This window comes from Tenrec ecaudatus, chromosome 4, assembly GCF_050624435.1.
Source record: "Tenrec ecaudatus isolate mTenEca1 chromosome 4, mTenEca1.hap1, whole genome shotgun sequence".
NCBI lineage: Eukaryota > Metazoa > Chordata > Mammalia > Afrosoricida > Tenrecidae > Tenrec > Tenrec ecaudatus.
In genome coordinates, this window is record NC_134533.1 from 30,343,193 (window position 1) to 30,366,220 (window position 23,028).

The following is a 23,028-nucleotide window of genomic DNA, read 5'->3' on the forward strand; positions in this document are numbered from 1 at the left end:
ACCCTGACAGGGTCCATTAATATAAAGCATAAGCAAAGCCTGGATGAATGGGGCTGCCCATTTTGCGGCAACATATGGTGACGGTGTCTCAGCGATTTTCATACTACTCCCACCCAGATGTTTAGCTCTGCCTAGACTCGGCTTTATCTGGCAGACAAGGTGATCAAGAATACCCTTGTGATTTGGGGGAAGTCTCTTACTTCTTTTATATGTTTTTAGCACCTTGAAACATTAGGTTAGTAATCAATTAGGAAGATTTCTAAATTTGGGCAGATTATATTTTTTCTTTTTAAAATTTTTACTGTGGTTACATTTTTAAAAACCAGCAGATGTGTTTCAGGGTTTCTCAAGATTAGAGATCCAAGCCATGCTTTCCTACCCCCTGAATAACTCCATTTAATTAAAGGCAATTCCTTAGCCAGACTCACTCAGATCATTTGCTTATTCCATTCTTTAGTTACACAGTGGAAGCCAGAAGGTTTGTTGTTGTTATTGTTGTTGTTGTTATGTTCAAAGGTGATTTGGAAGGACAACTTATGCTGAAAAACTGTGGATGCGCCAGAAAAAAAAAAAGTGCAGTTCTAAGTTTCTTTTCCCCAGCTGATTGGGTCCTTAGACTTGTGTTGAAAATCATGGCTACCGTTACTTCTAAATCCCCCTTGGAGTTTTTGTATCTGCCTCCTAGTCTTCAGGAAAGACTGTGTCAGATCCCACTACTTGCCATTTTGGGAGCCCTCCAAGGAGAAGAAGAGATGCCCTGACTGTAGCTCTCTGGGCCTCCTCAGTCAAGTTAGCAGGTATCACACTCTGCCAGGTAGCAGGAACCTAGAGCCCACCCTCCCCTGTCAAAGCTGTGGAGTAGCTGAGAAATAAGCAAGCTTCCAATAACAAAGAGCGGTGCTGAGTATAATAATAACGTATCGTGTCTGCCTGGAGTGTTTCGTCCCAAGATTCTTAGGTGCTTTGCCAACATTCTATCAACTAATCCTAAGTGGCAAGTCTTATTATCAACACTTTATAGGTGGGGGACCATAGAAGTTCTGGGCAAGACAGACTCTAAACAAATAGGATCCTAGCTGTGAGGATTGTCATAAACACGGAAAGGAGGGGGGAATCTGCTTAGATCTCTATTTGCATTTAGCCTGAACATCAAGAACCTCCCTGTTTGCTTGGAATCCATTCAATTTTTTCGAAAGCACCCAGTCCTCATTTTCTCAGAATCGGCTGCATTTGCTAAAGCCAGTCACCATTCCCCCATTTGAAATACCTTATTCTCTTGGTTTGCAAGAGATTTCACCTCTCTAGTTATATTAGTTACTAGTGAGTCAATCCTGACCCATAGTGCGCCTACCTCATTCTGACCCCATGGGTGAAACAGCTGAACCATGCTACATAAGGCTTACTATGGCTAAGTCTTCAGAAATAGATATGACAAAATCACCAGCCCTTTCTTCTGTGGTGCCTTACGCTGGACTTGAACCTCTGACGTCTATGACATTCACTATTTGTACAGCCCCTATGCTCTCACTAGCTTCTGCACATCTCCTTATCCTCCCAGAATCCAAACCCTGAAGTGCCTAAGAAGCCCATCCTTGGAAACTCCCCTTGTTTAGCTACATAACCCGTGGATCATTCTGTAAACTTTTAGATTTACATATTGACAATTACATCTAATGTGTGTGCACGTATAGCACATGCACATATGTGGTCTCCTATTTATTTAATAATTCAGGTCTCTGCAGTGAACTATCTACCACTGAAAGGCAGATCTTGGGTAAGGAGGCGTATCAAGTATGTTGTCATTAATTTATCTTGAAAACCTAACCATGTGAGCCCTTCCTTCTTCCATTGCCCACTCACTTTACCTTCTTCATTGTCCCATTTTATGGGAAGTCAAGAAGTTAAGATTTATGAACCTGAAGCATATTTTATCTGAATCATTGATGTAGGTGCTGAAATAGTCCCTTTGGCAGTTTTATTTTATTCATAAACAGTCTCTCCCAATTCCACGTGTGATCTCCTGTTCTATAACTTAAAATCCTTCTGTGTGTCCCAATTTCTGAAATATGTTATCTATACAGGATTGCATGTTACTGTTTCATTTATATTATGTAGCATATATATGTGTGTATGCACTATTATGTAAATCATATATTATGAAACATTTGAAAACAAGGCTATCTCTAAATGAATTATAATCTCAATTTCATATTGAACAACACTAATGGAACTAAACATTCTAACTTAAGTGCTATTTGTGTTGTGAGTGGAAAAGAACAACATACACAATGTGGCCAGGATAGTGCCATTTTGGTGTCTCATGTAATGGTGTGTGTGTGCGTGCATGTGTGTGCACATACACACAGGTTTGGAAATATATATCATAAAATTAGTAGTTATTATCTCCGCATGGTAACTTCTATTTTATTTATTGTCTTATTGAAATTTTCTATAACAGGTATTAATTACTTGTTAGATGGAAAAACTATTTAGACCCACTTAAGCTGAAAGAGAAATGAACGTAGCCATCCATCCTGTCTACAGTGCTGATGGATGCGCTTGGCTTAGTCTATAAGAAGTTCATCTTTGAAATACACTGTGTTTAGTATTGTTCATTGTTTGGGGAGTTTAGTCCAAGGATTTTTGAAAGAATGAATGTGGAGAACACACTTACCTTGTGAATGACAAAGCCAACTAAGGAATAATGCTTCCTTGATTGGAAATAGAAGTGGGATGTTTCAACAGGAAGTTACAGATATAGGAAACGTGGAGACATCCACATCTTAATTTTTGTAGAGAATTCCCAATTCATCCTGAAGCTGCAACACCAGTAAAAAGCTTCAAATTCCTGTTATTGTTCTGAAACTCTGGACATTTTCAGAAAGGAGCTACTGGATTCTTCAGTGTATAGGTTAGCAGTGCGTTAAGACATTCAGGGAAAGGGTACAGTGTACACATGGCTGCTTTCTTCAGCAGGTAACTTTCTGGGAAGAGGTTTTAGAAAAGCTGGTTCTCAAAGACGTAGCGTAGACAGTGTAAATGATGAATGGTCGGGGAATTCAGAAGAATTGGCGTGGGCTGGAATTGTCGGACGAGAGCACATGGAGGTGTTGGAATTCATCTTTATGTTTTAGACCGCGGCAACAACCCGCCAGGAATAGTCTCAGGCAGGGTGAATCGCAAGGGGCAAGCGAAGGAGACTGAATTTACATGGCATCTGTGGGCGGATGGGTTAATAGAGGATATGGCTGACAACCTGTCAGTGTTGTGTGGGAAGAGCAAACCGTGTAAGTGTAAGCTGAGCTGGAAGCTCAAATAGGTCTGCTGCTTTATAGTGAGCTGCGGGTAGACCCTGTGCTCCCGCAAGTCTCTGTCTTGTTGGGTTGGGGTGAGATTAGAGTCAAGGGGCAGAGAAACCTTTTCTTCTTTACTTATTAAAAGATCATTTTATTGGGGTTCTTACAGCTATCATTACAATCTATACATCAGTCGTATCAAGCATATTTGTACATATGTTGCCATAATTATTTTCTAAACATTTACTTTCTATTGAGCCCCTGGTATCAGCTCCTCTTTTTTCCCTCCTTCCCCTCACCCCACCTTCATGACCCCTTGACAAATTATTATTATTATTTTCATATCTTACACCGATAGCTGACTGCTTTCCCCCAGCTGTTGTTCGTCCTCCTGGAAGGTGGTGGGTGTGGTTATGTGTCCATCATTGCGATTGGTTCCCTCCTCCTCCTCCTCTCCTTTAACCACCTTCCTTCCCTCTACCCTCCTGGTATCACTACTCCCATTCCTCTTTCCGGATTCCATGTATCGTGAGTGCTTATCTCTTATCTGTACCTGTGCACATGCTCTGGTCTAGTCCGCAGTGAAAGGCAGGACTGGGGTCATGATAGTGAGGGTGAGGAAGCCTCAAAGAACCAAAGGAATATTGTGTGTTTCATCAGTACTACATTGCACCCTGGTTGGCACATCCCTTCCTCGTGACACTTCTGTGAGGGGATGTGCCATTGTCTACAGATGGGTTTGGGGTCTCTACTCTGACCACCCTCAATCTCAATAATATGGTGGTGTTGTTTCTCATTTGTTTGTTTGTTTTCTTTGGGGTCTTCTGATGCCAGATCCTGTCGACACCTCATAATCACAGAGGCTGGTGTGCTTCTTCCATGTGGGTTTGTTGCTTCTTTGGCATATGGCCACTTGTTTAATTTCAAGCCTATAAGACCCCAGATGCTATATCTTTTGATAGCTGGGCACCACCTACTTTCTTCACCACATTTGCTTATGCGCCCATTTTTGTCTCCAGTGATGGTGCCTGGAGGGTGAGCATCACAGAATGCCAGGTTGTTAGAACACAGTGTTCTTTCATTGAGAGAGGGCATGAACAGCGACCTGATGTCCATGCACTGCCTCAGTCTATTGCCTTATACGTGTATGTACACACATAGGCCCATACCTCTCTTTTTATGAAGTAGCATATTTACATATGTACACACCTATATTTATACCTCTATCCATAGCTTTGCTTCCTAGATCTTTCCCCTGTTTCCTTCTACTTTTCTCCTGCCCCACCATCACACTCACCCTTCTTCTGCATCTTAGTACTTCCTCTCAACTTGATCGCTGTTGCTCTAACACCCCCAGGATCTCTATGTCTCCTCATTGTTGAATTTAATTCCCTACTTGTTCCCCTATCGATGACAGTTTTTGCTCACATGGCTCCTTTCCCCACCTCCTTCTCCCCAAAGTCCCAATGGAATGGTGGGTTCTGTTGCTTTCTCCTTGAGCTTGCTTCCCATGTCTGTCTTATATAAGGTAGGTGAATCCACAATAACAAAGACCAAACAAAAAGAAAACAAAAGATTGAATGAAAAGCAGGCAAACAAAGATAATAACTAGCAAAAAAGAAAGCATACATAATTCCAGGTCTGTCCACTGACCTTTATGACTATCCCCCACTGGGTCTGAGGGAATTCCAGAACTGCCCCTCCAAGACTGAAGTTTATTTGGGCGGCTCTTCAGGGGCTTGGTGGCATTGCTTTTGCTCCCATTGCTGATGTGTTATGGTCCCTTCTTGGTTCACCCCACTGTGAGGTGCTCAGACCAGACTAACTCCCTGCCACCCCGCCCCCCATAATGTCCTCTGTCACGGTGTGCTCCAGTGAGGGGACATTGTGTCTTGAGCTGTTGTTGGCCCTACAGTACTCTCGGTGCCTTAGCAGCTCTGTGCAGGGACAGCGTCTCTGGGTTGGTGTGCTGATCCTAGCCATTCTTTCCGAATAGGTTGCAGCTGTTTTTCAGGTCTTCATCTTATCCTAACATAGTGACGATGGACTCTGTCTCTAGGCTGCTAATGTCACTGTCGTTAGTTGCCGTCACCTCAGTTCTGGCTCACAGCCACCTTAGGTACAACAGAAAGAACTGCTCCATGGTCCTGAGTGACCCTGACCATTGCTATGTATGTTCTGTATGACCGCAGCTGCTATTCAGGCCATCTCACCAAGGGTCTTCCTGCTACTCACTCGCCATTGGGGTCTCCCTGGAAGGAAGGTACTAATTAGGAAACCTCAATCTGTAGCGTTTCAACTGTGACACTTGGGAAAGTAGCTGTCCCGTGCCCTAAACTCGGTGTTCCTATTGGAAAATGGGAATAATCAATCAGATGATAATGTTGCCATTAAGAGGATCTGATGCATGTGAAGTGTTTAAAAGAATCCCTTGTGCCGATGTATTTAATAATTGATTGTTTTTGTTTTTTTGTGAAGTGCTGTCACGTCAGTTCTAACTCAGACATCCTTATGTAAAACAGATGGAAACACTATGCAGTACTAAAAACAAAACAAACAAAAACTCAGCTACCAAATATTGGGCCATTCAAGACTTGATAGCTGCTCTTTTTAAAATCGATGTAATTAATATTTAGTGGGTGTTAAATGTTAGAAAACAGGAGGGAACTCACAAGAAAAAGATAAACAAAAGGGATAGAGGAGGCAAAGGGGGAAAATAGAAGGAAGGAGGCTACGTCAGGCATATTTAGGGAAGGTTGCTTAGAAAGTCAGGCCTGAGAAATTCCAAAATACATTGTGACAGAGAATAGCTGAATTCATTTAGATATCTATTTTGAAAACATAGCTGTTTATTTAAGGGAACATTATTTAATTTATTTAAGGCAACACAATCCCTTTAAAGAAACATTACACTTTAAATTTCAAAAGCCCAAACCAAAGCCCACTGCTATCAAGTCGATTAGAATTCACTTTATACCAAGTTCCCAAGGCTAAGTCATTATATGTACAGAAAGCCACATCTTTCTCCTGCGGTGTAACTAGTGGATTTGAATTCCTGAGCTTGTGGTTAGCAACACACTACTTACCTGACAGTGCCTCCAGGGCTCCTTTGACTTTTAATGTGTGTGAGAGAGACAGCAGAGACAGACCTAGAGAGAAATAAGATAAATAAGACACAGAGAGAAATAAGAATAAGTATATAAGACGGCAGTTTTTGTTGTAAAAAAAATTCCCAGGAAAGAAGTGGACAAGTATCTCTATACCACCTGGCTGGTTCTAGTCTGAGGCTCTTGTTAGTCATTACCAGAGAACTATAAGGCATCCTAGTCTTTCAGGAACCCAGTGGCCACTGTGTGAGAAAAGTTCAAATGAATCTGTCTGACCATGTAAACCGATATCTTCTGATCCACCGTGCTCATTATACATAGCGTCTCCGTTTGCTTGCAAGGTTGCACATACATGTCAACAACTCTTCCCTCTTCCTCTGTGCTGCTTTTCTATCAGAAAACATTTTATTTCTTTATAGACCACTGATAATCCTTCACCTGCCTCCTTCTTCCAGAGTCTAGAGGGCCCTAAACTTTTATTCCTTCCCAGATTCCTTATCAGCCCCCCCCTCCTCCCCACACACACACTGTGGTTTTTGTTCTCACCTCTCTGATGTGAAAACTGAGAGGGTTCCTACTGGACTCCTTTTGATGCCCAGAGGGATGTAAAACCAATGAAAGCACAGCAGGAATTGGAGATACTGAGCTTGGCTCTTTTGGCTCAGCAATGAAGAGAAGGAGGGAGCAAGCTTTGTTTGGTCTTGAATGTGAATGCAGAACCAAGATAAAGCACAGAGCCATTTGTGAAAATACTTTGGAGCAATATCCATGCTTTGAAACGAATGAGAATAGTGTTTAGATTAATAGCTTAGATCATATTTCATGCATTATATTTAAAATTGGAGAAAAGCAAGAGGAGAAAGTTGGCACACTTCAAAAATCTATACACATCACTAATCACAGGACACATTCTAATGTTCTTGCAAAAATGCAATGAATGCTGGCTCAAATCTTCTATGACTCATTCCTTCCTTCTACCAACGTTTAGCTATTATTTTTTTTAATTTGGCCAAAATTAGTTTTTTCCATATATCTATTCAAAATATACTCTTAGACCTTTTATCTCTAAGGGAGAAGATAGCCCTAAATTTCTCCAAGGAGATCCTGATGGGTTTGAACCGCTCTTCAATGCTCATCCAGTGATATCACGACACAATACTAAAAGCTTGGTTAAAGAAGTAACAGGATGAGTGGGATTTAATAGTGTTTCCTATCATTTCAGTAGGAAGGTCCAAGGGCGTGGGGTTATGCCAGCTGTTCAAGATCATTAAGATTTGTACGTGTGCCATCATTACAAGGAATTGGATTTGTTTTTAAATATTTGTATCTGAATGAGAAATTGGACATTAATTTGGTCCAGTGTTATAAAGCAAGCCCCAGGTAATTAGGGGCACCATGTATGTACTGGATTGTGTTATGCCCGTTGCATTTTCCATTCCACTACCTCTTCCATCTACCCATCTACTGCCCTCTTCCCTTCAACTCTCCTTTTTCAATCTTTCTTTAACTCACCCAGAGGTTGGCTGGTATTATTGAAATGACAATATGGAGCTATGCAGTAACACTTCCTTCATGATAAGACTGTCTCAGATCGACAGCAGTCCCAGTTATCGACAGAACTGAAATCACGAGAGCCAAGCAGAATCGATACCATCTACTCCTGATCCTTGGCAAAGCTAGGAATGAGGACACAAGATAAGTAGTTTTCTCTAGTCATCAAACATCTGTCGGTCCTTTCCACTTGCTTCATGAGGTCCTCATAGAAGTGATCAACACTCTACCACTCCCTCCCCGACCCTTTCTGACTCAATAATATGTATCCCTGTATGGGTTCTTAATTATCTGCCATCAACTCCACGGAGTAGCTCTTGTCCAGATGCCACAGCCACAAAAGAAAGGAAACAGGCAGTATTAATAATTCACTTGGGATCTTAAATCTTAGAACGACTTCGCTAGTTACAACAGAACAAAACAAACTTCAAATCTTGAGATCTCCTCACTTTTCTCTAAAAGTTAGGTTTATAATGATCTTCAAAGCAGACAGAGATTTGCACCGTTTAACAATTCTTTATCTTGAAAAGAATTTCAAGAAGAAGCAAAGAACAAATATATCTGGAACATTTGTTTCTCTCTTCCTTTGTTTTCAGCAGACTTTTTAGAATTCTCTATTATTCAACTAGAATATCCTCCTTGTCAAAAAAAAAAAAACAAAACCAAGAAACTCACAATATGTACCAGAATGAAGAAAAATGTAAAAACCCCACCCCAAACAGTCTCTATTCTCCATTAACCAATGTTAACAATTGGGAGTGTTTTCTCAAAAACAAAACAACAATAACCCCATGCTTAGCCACATACAATATACTTATACTTTTCCATATAACTTTCCGGATCACACACTCAAGCCATACAGACTTAGCTATACTTGTTCACTCGGCATTGTTCCATTTCATCGCATGAAGATCATCCTCCTTTTCTTTGGCTAAATGTTATTGGTTTCAAGTGGATGTGCTTTACAGAAGTTAGTTGGTCCTTTTTCAACTTTACAATACCTTCCTGCCTATACAGGTTTTGAATTAACATCTTTTTAAAGAGTACTTCATATTACCTCGTTACATATTAACAGGAAAGAAGGAATCTATAGAAAGGGAGCAACAAAACACCCTTTACTTTTATGTGGCCCTCAAAATATAGTCACTAATGAGAAGGCGGAACATGCTTAATTATTGTTTTTTGTTCTTGGGGAAAAAGCAAATTGCAGTATTCTGCAAGTCTGTAAGGTGTGTTAATATACAGAAGGAACCATGAAAATAGAACTCCTCTTCCATTTTCAGTTTCAGTCAAGGGTCTACCTCCCTCAGAATATCCTCGTTAGTTCATGCTTCACTCAAGTAGCAATCTTTTAAAAACCGTGAGGTGCATTTTCCACGTTCTTACAGCAGATGTGCCAGCTTTTGTGAAGGCAACATAAGGATCATAGATCTAGGCAAACACAAATTGATGTGATTTTTCCTTCTCTATATGGCAATGATGCATTTTACTTGCCTAGTTTGCAAGTCATTCTATATTCTGATTGTCCTTACTCATCAGTTTTATCCAGTGGCATGATAACTGTTTAATAACTGTTCTTTTGTAAAAAGTGTATAAAGTATATATATTTATATACCCGAACCAACAACCAGACCTGCTGACATCAAAGCAAACCTATTGAAGAGAATAGAATTGCCCCCGAGGGTTTTCCAGGCTGTAAGTTTTGCAGGAGCAAGCTGCTGTTACATCTTCCTCCTCTAGAGTGGCTCATGAACTTAGACCTCCACCTGTCAGTTGGCAGTGGAGTGCTTAACCCTTCCCTCACTAGGCAGAGAAGATCTCCTTCTGGCACGCTCTTCCCTCCTCCCTGGGATCTCAGACACTCTGGGTCTGCCTCCAGCGGTGGCCCCAGGTGGGAGTCCTGACCCTGACACCTATCAGCACTCTGCCATGTTTCCACCAACCCTGGGTCTACATTACTCTGCATTCACTAGCCTGTCATCGCCCTGATCCCCACTTCACTTTCCTGCATTATCGGCCCACAGCTGCAGGGGTGTGAAGACGGCTCAGGCTTGCATCGGACTTACTTACGCACTTGAGTTGGGCTGGGCTGGGGTGCCTTCTTGATAGAAAATTCTTTCTCGTACAGAGCGGTCGGTGGATTTGTTTCTGTAGACAGCTCAGCCTAACACAACCCTTCATTGTAAATATAAATTAACTATCATAGAATCACTTCATTGATTTTTGCTGAATTCTACTGTTGATAGCCAACCTATATAATTGAAATGCAAATGAGCACAATGTAGTTTGGATACGAATGTTGGCTAACACTTTAGTTTACTTTAAAGAACGAGGCAGATGTGAAACAATGAAAACATGTGTGGGAATTTCACCTGATCATCAAAGGCAAGATCCATTTTTTTTATTGAATCAGATATCAGTGTTTGATATGGAAGAAAAATTCCTCAAGCCTGTGTACGATTTACACCATACCCGTGGACACAATTCAACTTTAAGTAATTTTGGTCTAAGATTAATCTAATATACTTTATGTTTTTCTCTTTTTAAGTAAAAGAAAAGGATAGCTAACTTTTCCTATATTTTTATGCTCTAACAATATTCTCTCATCCAAGTTTGCATTTTTATAATAACCAAGCTGAAATCAAAAGGAAAGGTGGACAATATACCAGGAAAAATTATGTTACATCTTCTCATAGAAATTAACTTGAACTTGACAAAAAAACAGGCACAAATAGTCTTGAGTTCAATTTCAAGTTATTTCAAATTTTGCATGTTTGTCCGAGGCCTATGGAAATGTACAATAATGAACTATTCCTACAAGAAACAGCACAGGAGATGAGAAAGGTCACTTCCCTGTCTTTTGCCTTATAGTTAGTTCAATAGAATCTCGCTTGTATATGTGAACTCATCCATCTCTGTTTCTTGTCTCTTCCATTACTCTGGTGTGAAAGGAGCTCACTTCCTCCTCCGTGTCCTTGGATGCTCCATTTCTTCATTTGATGGCTGTTATCATGTGGACTTGTAATTTTCTTTATTTGATTCCCCTGTCAATTTCAGTGAATGGGATTCTTTGTTCAACTGGAACTTCATGGACTAAACCCTTACATATATGTTTTATTTGACTCTCTGATTCAAATCCAATTAGCAGTAACTGGCCAGACTATCCACTTAGCTACCAGGGCGGGGGGCATTGCAAGATGAGGACAATCAGGGAACAGTGAACTTGCTGCTGTGTGACGTGTTCTCACCTCGACAAGGATGATGACTCTGCAGAGATTCTCCACAGCATTTTGCTTTTTATGTTTCATTTAATGGTGTGACATCCTATGACAATTATCATTATTTTTGGTCCAATTTTCCCTCTGAAGCAGCTTTGACACAGATCAATGCATCTCAGTGTCATTTTTTATGGTGCTGCAACCTCAGAATCTGACAGCTGGAAATCTTAATTGGTTCAGTGACAGAAAATATAATGACTGCTCGCAGTGACTTATTTTCTCTGACCTTGTGTTTAATTCAAAGGTAAAATTTTGGCTCACTATTGGAAAATGTGTAGGATGATGAGCAGGGCAAGTGGGCCAGAAAGAGGGCCCTTCTTTTAAAAAGGAAATTGCTACTAGTTATGGGGCTGTTATTAAATTAGAATTTAAGTGTTGGTCTCGAATGATGGATTCCAATGGTCTTCATGACTATTTGAACTTTCAACCTTTCTGCTGTGCCTGTCATTACAAATGGCAGCAGACACTGGACACAGCATGGAAGGCTACCCGTAAGTGACTGACTGGAGACCTTAGTACAAAGGCCACCCGACAGCTGTCAGACAGATGGGCATTTGATCATTACTGACTTGGGCTGCAGCCCAGCAATATTGACCCAAATTGGCCAGCCCTCCTGGTCCTAGAAAGAAAGCTATTTCTAGAGAAAAGGCCCCAGAAATGTCCTATTGAGTCTAATGGTTAGACCAAGATTTCAAGTGTGCTTTTGTGAGTGCCCTGGGCTGCAAGAACAACAAATTTGTCCTGGACCAAGTGCTTCATACAGGTAAGATTGGACAGATAGTCTCACATACCTGAGGTATGTTATCAGAAAATATCAGTCCCTGAAAAAAGACATGATGCTTGGTCAAGTGGAAGGGCAAGGAAAAGAGGAAGATGCTCAATAAGTGGCTGTAACAATGGGTCCAAACATAACAGCAATTGTGTCAATATTGCAGGACTTGTCAGTGTTTCACTCTGTTGGACACAGGGTTACTAGGCATTGGAAATACTGGGGTTGCACCTAAGAACAACAGCAATGACAGTCCAACGAAGATATAAATCAGGAAATATTAAATGCTCAGCATCCTTTGTTCATTTATGCCTAAATTGTTGTACAGAAAAGGATATGGCCTCCTGGAGGGAAAATGATCCGGTGCATAGGTTAGGAAAACATCTCTGAGCTCTATTTCCAACACAGGCGATTATGGCACTAAATGGTAGACTGCATAGGAAATGCTTGATTAACTGCATGTCTCTTGAGAGGTGTGACTGATGATGGAGATATAGTTGATGATGGCAAGAATAATGATACCAATGACAATATTTACGATGATGAATTAAGCATTATATATTACATAAGACATTTATAAATGTACACCATATAAATATATTAAGGACAATTTTCATTGAGCTGTTCTATAGCATAGTTAAAATCATGGAGTTTACATTGTAAACGTATAAAATGATATAATGAGCCAATTTAAGATTCCATCTCCTCCTTTCATAAACCGTGTGTGCTAGACTAGGACCAAATCTCTCAAACCACAGTTGCTTTATATACAAATAACGTTGTAAGTCTTAAGTGAGATTAAATCTTTGTAACACTTATCATCATTCTGAACACTTAGTGTGCAGCATCATTAAACTTGTTCACATTGTTTTCAATTCATTAAATGCTGAGCTAGTATTCCTCAGGGACTTATGCACCAGAGTGAGTCCAAGGGGTAGCTAACTTGGCATATTTCTCCACCACATGTATCTTAACGAAGTAGATACATGACTCAGTTTAAAACATGCCTGCGACATAAAATGGGAATGGAACCCAGAGAAAGACTGAGGGACACAACGAATCCAAGACTCAATCATTTTCTAGTGCAGGGAAGTGGGAAGGGATGTAGGTGCAACCACACAGGATGGCCGGGCTAACTTAGGGAGGTTCACCAAGACTCCCAGAATGTTCTCAAGATGCAGTCAGCTGTCATATGAGTCCTTGTCTTGCAGAAGTAGGCTTGCCATGTTTAATCGTCCGCTGGTCACAGTACAAGGGGAATGACCTTACACAGACAAAGTGGATCATTTCAGACTACAGAAAAGAAGTGCTGGGTCAAACAAGCTCTCTGAAATTGGAGGCCTCTGAGTCTCATTCTTTTGGTTGTAACACGTTTCTTGCCTTTAAAAATTGTGGATTTTTGACTATCTTTAATTCATCCAATCCTTGAATTAAAAATATATATATACTCATATATTTGCTAGACAGTTCCAGGTCCAGCTGTTGGCTGTGATTGACTATCTTTTTATTTGTCTGTATTCTACAGATGTTGTTTTGTGATCATAAACTTAAGCTTTCAAATACCAGACATATTAGAAGCTTCCCAAGCATCTAGATAGAGGACCTCCCTGGCCATCCAATTGGAATGGTGAATTTGCAAATCTGAACATTACTGTAGGAGGTCTGTGCCTGTCCTCTCTCAAAGCAGGACCAAGTCCCATATGAGGTATAGCCCCTTGCCAACATCCATCCCTACTCATCACATGGTCACCTCTGTGTCGATGGGACTGCTTTTGTGTTTTCTGGGGGCTTTTTTTCCAGTGAAAAGAAAAACCCATAATCTGTTTTATGCAGGAAGTGTTAGAGCCAGCTGTGTATCTTGGAACTTTCATCAAAGACATCAACGTGAAGATACTCATCAAATTACTCACACTTTGGAATTTGTTCTGATGGGCACTGACATTATTGCTCCATAATTCAGCAGCACTGGCTCTGCGTGATACTTATTTCTTGATTCATAGTGGAAATAGAGTTGGCTTTATCATATTTGAGTAGCAGGTAAACGCTAACTCATATTTTATGGTTTCAGTGTCTACCTGCTCCCAGGGATGGAGAGCATTGACCGTGTCATCATTTCAGAAGTTGGCTTCTTGCTGACATGTGTTTTAGTGGTTATGAGTTAGGCTGCTAACTGCAAGGTCAGCAGTTTGAAACCAGTGGCAATTGGTGAGAAAACCTGAGCTTTTATTCCCATAAAACGTCTCAGAAACTTTTTAATGGGAAAAAGTTTGCAGGGGTGATTCTACTCTATCCTATAGGGTTGCTACATGTCAGAATTGATGCTATGCTAGTGAGTGGTAAAGGAATGAAAGACAGAAAGCAACAAATGCTGTAGCAGGAGCGTGGATACATTTAGATTCTCAGACACTTGCGATGAAATGAAAAATGGGACAACTACTGTGGAAATGGCACAATGCCTCCTTAAAATGTTGTACAGTACAACTACTATGTGAAAGCAATATGCACATTTCTCAAAAATTAGAGATAGAAATGCCAGATGACCCAGCAATCTTTCTACTTGATATATATCATAAACTATAAGAGCCATGGCATGAACAGAACCAACTTCAATACCAACCGGTGGAAGAATGTTAAATAAACTTTGGTGCAAACCCACACGAACCTGCACAAGATCTTATAATATGGGTGAACATGAAGGACATTGTACTGAGTGAAATTAATCAAATACAAAATAACAAATATTGTATGAAGAAATATTAAAAAGAATCAAAAAGATTTTGTCACTAATGGAAACAGACCTTGATGATTACCAAAGGTGGGAGGGGAAGGATGGGAAGGGGAAGTCACAGGCTACAGGATAGGCATGCTTTGAATTGATTTAAAGGCACAATAATATTTAATAAAAAGGAGAGTGTTCAAAAATTATTGAAACAGAATAAGACATTGGAAATTTGTGAGAATTAAAGGGCCCCAGTCACTATCTCTTTTGATCAGCTTTCTTCACCACATTTACTTGTTCACCCACTTTGGCTTCAGCAGTTGTGTCGGGAGAGTGAGCATCATAGAGTTCCAATTTAATAAAAGAAAGTATTCATGCATTGAGGGAGTGCTTGAGTAGAGGCCCAAGGTCCTTCCGCCCCCTTAATACTTAACCTATAAATATAGACACATAGATCTATTTCCCCATCCTCATATATATATTTGCATGTACATGTCTTTGTCCAGACCTTCATAAATGCCCTTTGACTCCTAGCTCTTTCCTCCATCTCCCTTGACTTTCCTCCTGCCCTACTACCATGCTCCATCACCACCTGGGCTACAGCTATACCTCTTCTCTACGCAACCTTACCCTTGATCATTCCCCACCAGGCCTTCCACTCCCCCCTCTCTACCATTTTGGGTCCCATGTTGTTCCCTTGTCCCCGTGTTTGTTAACACCACTTCCTTACCCCCTAACCCCCCCACCCCAAATCCCCCCGGAACTGTCGGTCCCATTGTTTTTCCTCCAGATAGTTCATCCAGCCTGTCCTATTCAGACAGACCTGTGGAGACACTAACATGCATGAAAACAGGACAGATGAAAACCAAACAACAGTATACAATCAGACAACAAAGCAACAAAAACAAATCACTGACAAAGAACAAAACAAAACACTTTACAAAAGAAAAACTTGTAGTTAGTTCAAGGATCGTTTGTTGGCCCTTAGGAGTGTTTGCCAGTCCAGTCTGTTGGGGCACCATGCCCTGGACCCAAAGTCCACTTTCAGCATTCCCTGGGGACCTTGCCACTCCATTCCCTTGCTGTTCCACTGCACTCCCCCAGTGCTTTGCCTGGGTGTTGTGGGATCAGGTCAGGTACAATCCCCACACTGTGTCTCCGGTGCTGTCCCCTTAGTCACTGAGGGGAATCATTTCTCATAGTGGGGCCAGAGGTGCCCGGCTATCAAAAGACATAGTGTCTGGGGTCTTAAAGGCTTGAAGGTGAACAAGCGGCCATCTAGCTCAGAAGCAAAAAAGCCCACATGGAAGAAGCACACCAGCCAGTGCGATCACGAGGTGCCAAAGGGACCAGGTATAAGGCATCATGCAAAAGAAAAAAGATATATGTATATGTATATGTGTGTGTATGTGTGTGTGTATATATATATATATATACCATATTGAATGAACGGGGAAGTGTAGAGTGGAGACCCAAGGCCCAAGTGTCGGCCACTGGAGATCCCCTCATAGAGGGGTTTAGGAGAGGAGAAGGGTCAGTCAGGGTGCGAGGTAGTACCAATGAAGAACACAGCTTTCCCCCAGATCCTGGATGATTCCTCCCCCAAACTACCATGATCCGAATTCTACCTTGCAGGACTGGATAGGGCAGAGGTTGTACACTGGTGCATATGGGGGCTGGAGGCACAGGGAATCCAGGGTGGATGATACCTTCAGGACCAAGGGTGTGAGGGGTGATGCTGGGAGAGTGGAGGGTGAGTGGGTTGGAAAGGGGGAACTGATTACAAGGATCCACATGTGACCTCCTCCCTGGGAGATGGATGGCAGAGAAATGGGGGGGGGGGAGACTCTGGATAGGGAAAGATATGACAAAATAACAATGTATAAATTACCAAGGGCACATGAGGGAGGGGAGAGTGGGGAGGGAGGGAAAAAAAAAGAGGACCAGATGCAAAGGGCTTAAGTGGAGAGCAAATGCTTTGAGAATGATTGGGGCAGGGAATGTGCGGATGTGCTTTATACAATTGATGTATGTATAGGTATGGATTGTGGTAAGAGTTGTATGAGCCCCTAATAAAATGTTTAAAAATAAATACATAAAATTAAAAATGCCAAACCAAAAAAAAAAAAAAGAATTAAAGGCAATAGAGGCAAATACTGTGAGATAAAAAATCTTGCATTAGTTCTGAGCTAAGAGTTGTTATCTTGACAGATATGCTGATTCATCAGATGGGAAAGGGAGAGTGGAAGCATTCATATATATATATATTTAACAGAGGATATCTGTATATAATTATCTTTGCTGTTAATAGTTTCATAAATATGGAAAGAGGCAAAATCAGGAATATGCTGTAGACATAAGCAAATCCCTTAAGGGAATGAGTTGCTGGGCCTGGGCACTCAGGGCCATAGTCTCAGGGGACATCAAGTTCTATTGACATATTACAGCTTACAAAGGTCATGCTCGATAAACTACTTGTGGGTCTTTAAAGCTAGTGAGCATGTATCTAAGGTACAGGTATTGGTGTCTCCCAGTTCTGAGGAAAGAAGAGTGATAAAAATTAAGAAACGGGAGATCCAGAGTGGATGTTCCCTTCAGGACCAGTGGTGTGAGTGGCGATACTGGGAGTGTGGAGGGAGGGTGAGTTGGAAAGGGGGAACTGATTACAAGGATCTATATATAACCTCCTCCCTGGGGGATGGACAACAGAAAAGTGGGTGAAGGGAGATGTCGGACAGTGCAAGATATGACAAAATAATAATTTGTAAATTATCAAGGGTTCATGAGGGAGGGGGACAGGGGAGGAATGGGGGAAAATGAGGAGCTGATGCCAGGGGGTTGAGTGGAGAGCAAATGTTTTGAGAATGATGAGGGCAACGAATGTACAAATGTGCTTTACACAACTGATGTATGTATGGATTGTGATAAGAGCTGTATGAGCCCCTAAGAAAATGATTTTTTTTACATCAAGAAATGTTTTTTGATGCTTACCTGAGATGGAAAGGGAAGGAAAACCACTTAGAAGATAATAGACACATGATAATTTGGTGACAGGAAAGGCAACATACAATTGGCCGGTTTTATTGCTACATATAATATCACAAAGGCAAAGGAAGACACCGTTAGGGACCCAGAGCTATGGACAATAAATAAATTCTACTAAATACACAATCCTTCCATATAATTAGTAACAAATATTTACACACACAATGGAATGACTGAGTCAATGAATTAATGAATGAAGGAGAAAGCTTGCTTAAGGAACTGGTGCTTCAGAATTGTATGTATGCAGCCTATTTTACCTTTCCTTCCCATTGTAAAAGAGGAGCTTTGTGCATTGACTGCAATGAGCAGAATAACCAAATGGCCATAATAGACTCAAACTGAAGGTCCTTCACGCATAACTTGTTCTGGTGAGATGACAAAACAGAACTGTGAAAGAGGAAACAGGTCAAAAATAATAAAATTAATAAAGGCAGGATCTATCCTTTATTCCTGTCTAATTATCTTCTAATCAAGTCATATTTCTTCTTATTTTACTTTTTATTGTTCTTTTGAAAAGTCTTACTTTCTGGTTCTCAAAGAATCTGATAACCCCATCTAAATACTCCATACTCTGTTAGCGGTAGAGGTCATAAAGGTTCTCCAAATTTGCCAGATTAGACACACTCAAACCATTCGTGTATTTTATCAACAAATGAAACACTAACCTCACTGCCATAGAGCCAATTCTGACCCATAATAACCTCATAGAACAGAGTAGAACCGACCCTGTGGGTTTCTGAGACTAAATTGTTAAGGAAATCAATCGAAAGCGTCAGCTTTCTCCCATAGAGCAGCCAATATAAGCAAACTCCTGACCTTGAATTTAACATCCTGATACATAATCCACTATACTACCATGGCTCCTTTTATTCAAGAAATACTGAAGACTTATTATTTTGGTTTTATTTATTTTTGATGTAATAGATAAAATATTTATGTCATAAGAGTTCAATACTTTTTAAAGATTTCAGTAACCTCAAAAACCTTTTTATTGAATGATGAATGAATGATAGCAGAGTCAGAACCTTGGTTTTAGCTAAAGGCAAGGGACGATGGCCTTACTATCTGCTCTGACCCAGATATGAAGTACATGTTTTCACGGTTGACAGGTTCCTCAACAGGAGTCAGTTCTGGTCTCATCCCCAAGTCCTCAGCATGCGGCGTCTCCATCCCCGTACTCAGTTTTGTGACGAAGCTTCAGAGCCATATCTACACCAGGAGCTCATTAATTTGTCAGCTCCAATGACAGCCAAGTATCTTTGCAGGGCTGTGGGTGAAGCACCCGGCTGCTAACAGAAAACGTCACAGTCCAAACACCACCTGCTCCACTTGATAAAACTGAGGTTGTGTGCTTCCAGAAGATTGACAGCCTTAGCACCCCTATGGAATGATGCTACTATTTTCTGTAAGATTGCTATGAGTCCGAATCGACTCAAAGGTAGTAGGTTTGATTTCGTTTTAATGTCAACCCTCGTATGCACCGGGCTCTGTGTTGGGCACTAGTTAACTATAGCATCCACAAAACAGAAAGAGCAGTCTCATGATGAATAAAGACAATCCAGGACCCCAACAGTTCCAACGCAGAACCCACTTAACCTACCTTTCGGAAACAACCCCCTTTGGACTTGCTATTCGTAGGCATTTCTCTATACACTAGTACAGGGGTGCTCAGTACTTTGGGGGCGATCTACTAGTCCATTGCAAATGTAGTGTGGGTTGATCGCATGGAACTTAAAAAATAGACCTAAGTCCATCATCAATCCTGCCACTTAATTGATATACAGCGCATCCAATGAGATGCAACCATGGGTGTCAAACGCATGCGCAAACAACTGCACTAAGTGGAGCAAAACTGACAAAGTTATCACAAATTTTTAGCCCTTGTTTTTTTTTTCTCTTACACGTAAGAAAGGATATTAAAATGAGTGGGGGAGCTGGACCAAGTAAGTAGAAAAAAACGTATAACTCATACGGAATGGGAGATTTTGACATCACAAGCCAACATTCAACTGAAGTCCAAAGCGCATGGATGGTTCTGGAACTTACTCCGCGGAGCAAAAGTACCCAAACATGAGAAAATGTGCTACCTCCTTGACTGCATGATTCGGCTCTACTTATTGATGTGAGTCAACCTTTTCCCACATAAAGATCATCAAGTCCAAGTACCGTTCCACCATGACTGATGATCATTTGGAAGTGTGCTCCAGGCTGTCTGTCAGCAGCTACTGTCCGGACTATGCATCCCTGGCTCATTCCATTCAATGCAAGTCATCATAGTAAACTTAGGTCATGACAAAATATGTACGTAGTTAATTATGTTGTGTTGTGCAATGTGCACGCATGCGGTTATGCAAGTTACATAGACATACATTGTACATATAAAGAATTCTCAATGAATTCTCTTATGAATAAATGTAATAAAAATAAATATATGTTTTGCATTTTTGCAGTTGGTAGATCATTTTGACTTCATGATTTTATAGGTGGCTCACATGCTGACAAAGTGTGAGCATCCCGCACTATTACCTGAGACCGATGAAGTTCCTTTCTTCCTGAAACATATTAATTTCTATCCAAGCAGTCCGTTCTACGTAAGACTGTAACTAACTGGTTATAGGACATTGGAAACACTTCTTAATCCAAGTGAGCCTCATATTTTGGGTGATTTGCTTATACACTCTTGGAGTCCATAGGTGCTGGCAACAGTAAATGTTCTTGGATGCCAACTGATAGGTTGTAGGTTCAAGCCCATGCAGAGGCATCTGGGAATAAACTCCTGGCTAAATGCTTCTGAAAAATCATCGAGTGAAGGGAGTATGGCTTTATTTTGCTACAAATGGAATCACCAGCTTTGTTGTAGGTGTTGTTTAATCCACTCTTACAGCCAGGGCCAACTACATAACGCACAGGGTCCAGTTCAAAAGCAGAACAAAATATCTGCAGCGATACAAATACAATGTTGTTGTTGTTTTTTCCAGTTATGCTGCCACCACGTTCAACTTGTCATAATGTGCATTAAAAAATATGCTGAATGATGTTCTAAATAAAGAAAATTTAAAATATAGAAATTTCGGCATGGCTTTTATCATTCATTGTTTTATTAGGTACTGCAAGCTTTAACACAAACGAAACAAAAAAATTTAACTCATTTCCAGAAAGAGGATTCACACTATTTTTATACCATAGTCCATTCATGCATTTTTGCATTGTTTCCACCAAAACTATTAGAACATTGCAGCAACAATAACAAGATGAAACCCAAAAGTGCCAATAGTTTTTATCCACTTCTCAATCTGTGTCCATTCTACCAACACTCTGGACTTGACCTTCAACATACTAACCAGTAAGGAATGTTGGAAAGGTAAATTGTCCATGGGTTACCTTAACTTCCCCTGTGGTCCCAGCTCCTTAATTTCAGTATAAATAATTGCCTGATATAAGAATGTAACATGAGTAAGGAAAAGCAAGCTGGGGTCCCTTGAGAACTCCTATTTCACGCCTCTGTCTGCCCACTGAGGAAGCTGAATTTAGAATGTGCTCAGTTAGATATTTAACGTGCTTGTCTTGTTATTGTTAGAGCCATTGAATCAGTTCTAATCCCCAGTGACCCTGTGCACAACAACACTTATCTGGTACTTGTTTCAGTCTAACTGAAACCATGTAGAATATTGTAGATCTACTGGTGTTCTGGGATACACACGAATGGAGCAGCAAGAATGATGGACCGTTTGTCTCCCCTTCTTAAGCACATTTCATTGCCCCATTAGAGGACTTCACCTAAATGACACAAATTCAAAAAAGAAACTATTAACACCTCTGTGATAGCAACAGGACTTTACAAACAACACTTGCGAGCATGGCCTCCAATACACCTTATGCATCATGCACTTATGCAAGCGGCCTGTATTTTTCCATTGATGTCCTTATAAAGATTGCAAGTTTATTTGAAAAATTACGTATTTAATACATACTTCCATGATTGAGCCACTGACTACAAGGGGGAAGTAATTATATATTTCTAAATTTCTTGTACTCAGGAAATTTTTAAATGTATGAGGGGTAACCCAAAAACGTGGAATTTTTTTCAAGGTTATGGATTTACACTCCTTTACAAAACAAACGTATCACCTACAAGGACTCTCCATTACACTCAATACATTTGTCAAATCTGTGAATCCATTCTTGGAAACATTTTTCAAATTCTTGTGATTGCTCTCAGCACCTTCCTCATTTTTCTTCAACTCTTCTACTTTGTCAAATCACTGATCTTTCATGTCCCTCTTTATTCATGGCCCACTAAGAAGTCGCACAGAGAGAGGTCAGGTGAGTAAGTTGCACGGGCGGGGCAAGAGAGGCATGCTGGGTTTTACCAAAAATTAGAATGAGCAGGTGCATTTTCATAGTGTCAAACTAGTCCCCCCCCCCACAAATCAGCCCCTTTTTTTGTCACACACTGTTACACTATCTTTTCAGAACCTCCAAATAGAAAGCTTGATTAACAATCTGACCTGGTGGAACAAACTCCAAAAGCAAAGTAGACATTTTCATCCATTTGAGAAGTTGATAGATGTCCAGAACGAGATTTGCCATCAACTGGTATTTCACCTTTTGGAAACACGAAAACCACTTTCAAACTTTGAGTTTTTCCCATAGCACTCTCCTGGTAAACAGTTCCACATCACAACAGTTTCTGTGGCATTTTTCTTTAGCAGGAAACAAAATTTGACAGTTGCATGGTATTCTCGTAAATCATCCATCACCAAAAATGAAGTTCAAGTGAAAATGCATTTACAAGAATAGAACTTACCCAGGTGACATCACTGGGTGTACTAACTCGGAGTTGCTGGACACTGAATTAGTGGGAAAACTGTGTACTACACAAAGCTCCACACAGAGGACCTTTTTCCCATGGGGGGGGGCAGGCATGCCCTCATATTAGTAGATGAATAGATTAAATGTGTGGATGTGCAGACTTTTGCACTGACATTCACACTCATGGAAAGTTCATTCACACTCATGGAAAGTTCATTCACACTCATGGAAATCCTATAGGAGAAAGCAGAACTTCACCTTTGGGTTTTCAAGCCTGTAACCTTCCAAAAGCAGAAAGATTCACCTTCCTCTCCAGGAGTGCTTGAGGGTCAAACTACTGATCTTGTGGTTTGCAATCACAGAGGTAATGCACTCTACCACCAGAGCTCTTTATAGAATCTGAAAACGTCATCAACAAAACCTCAAGGAATTATTTGGAATTTTGAAGTAT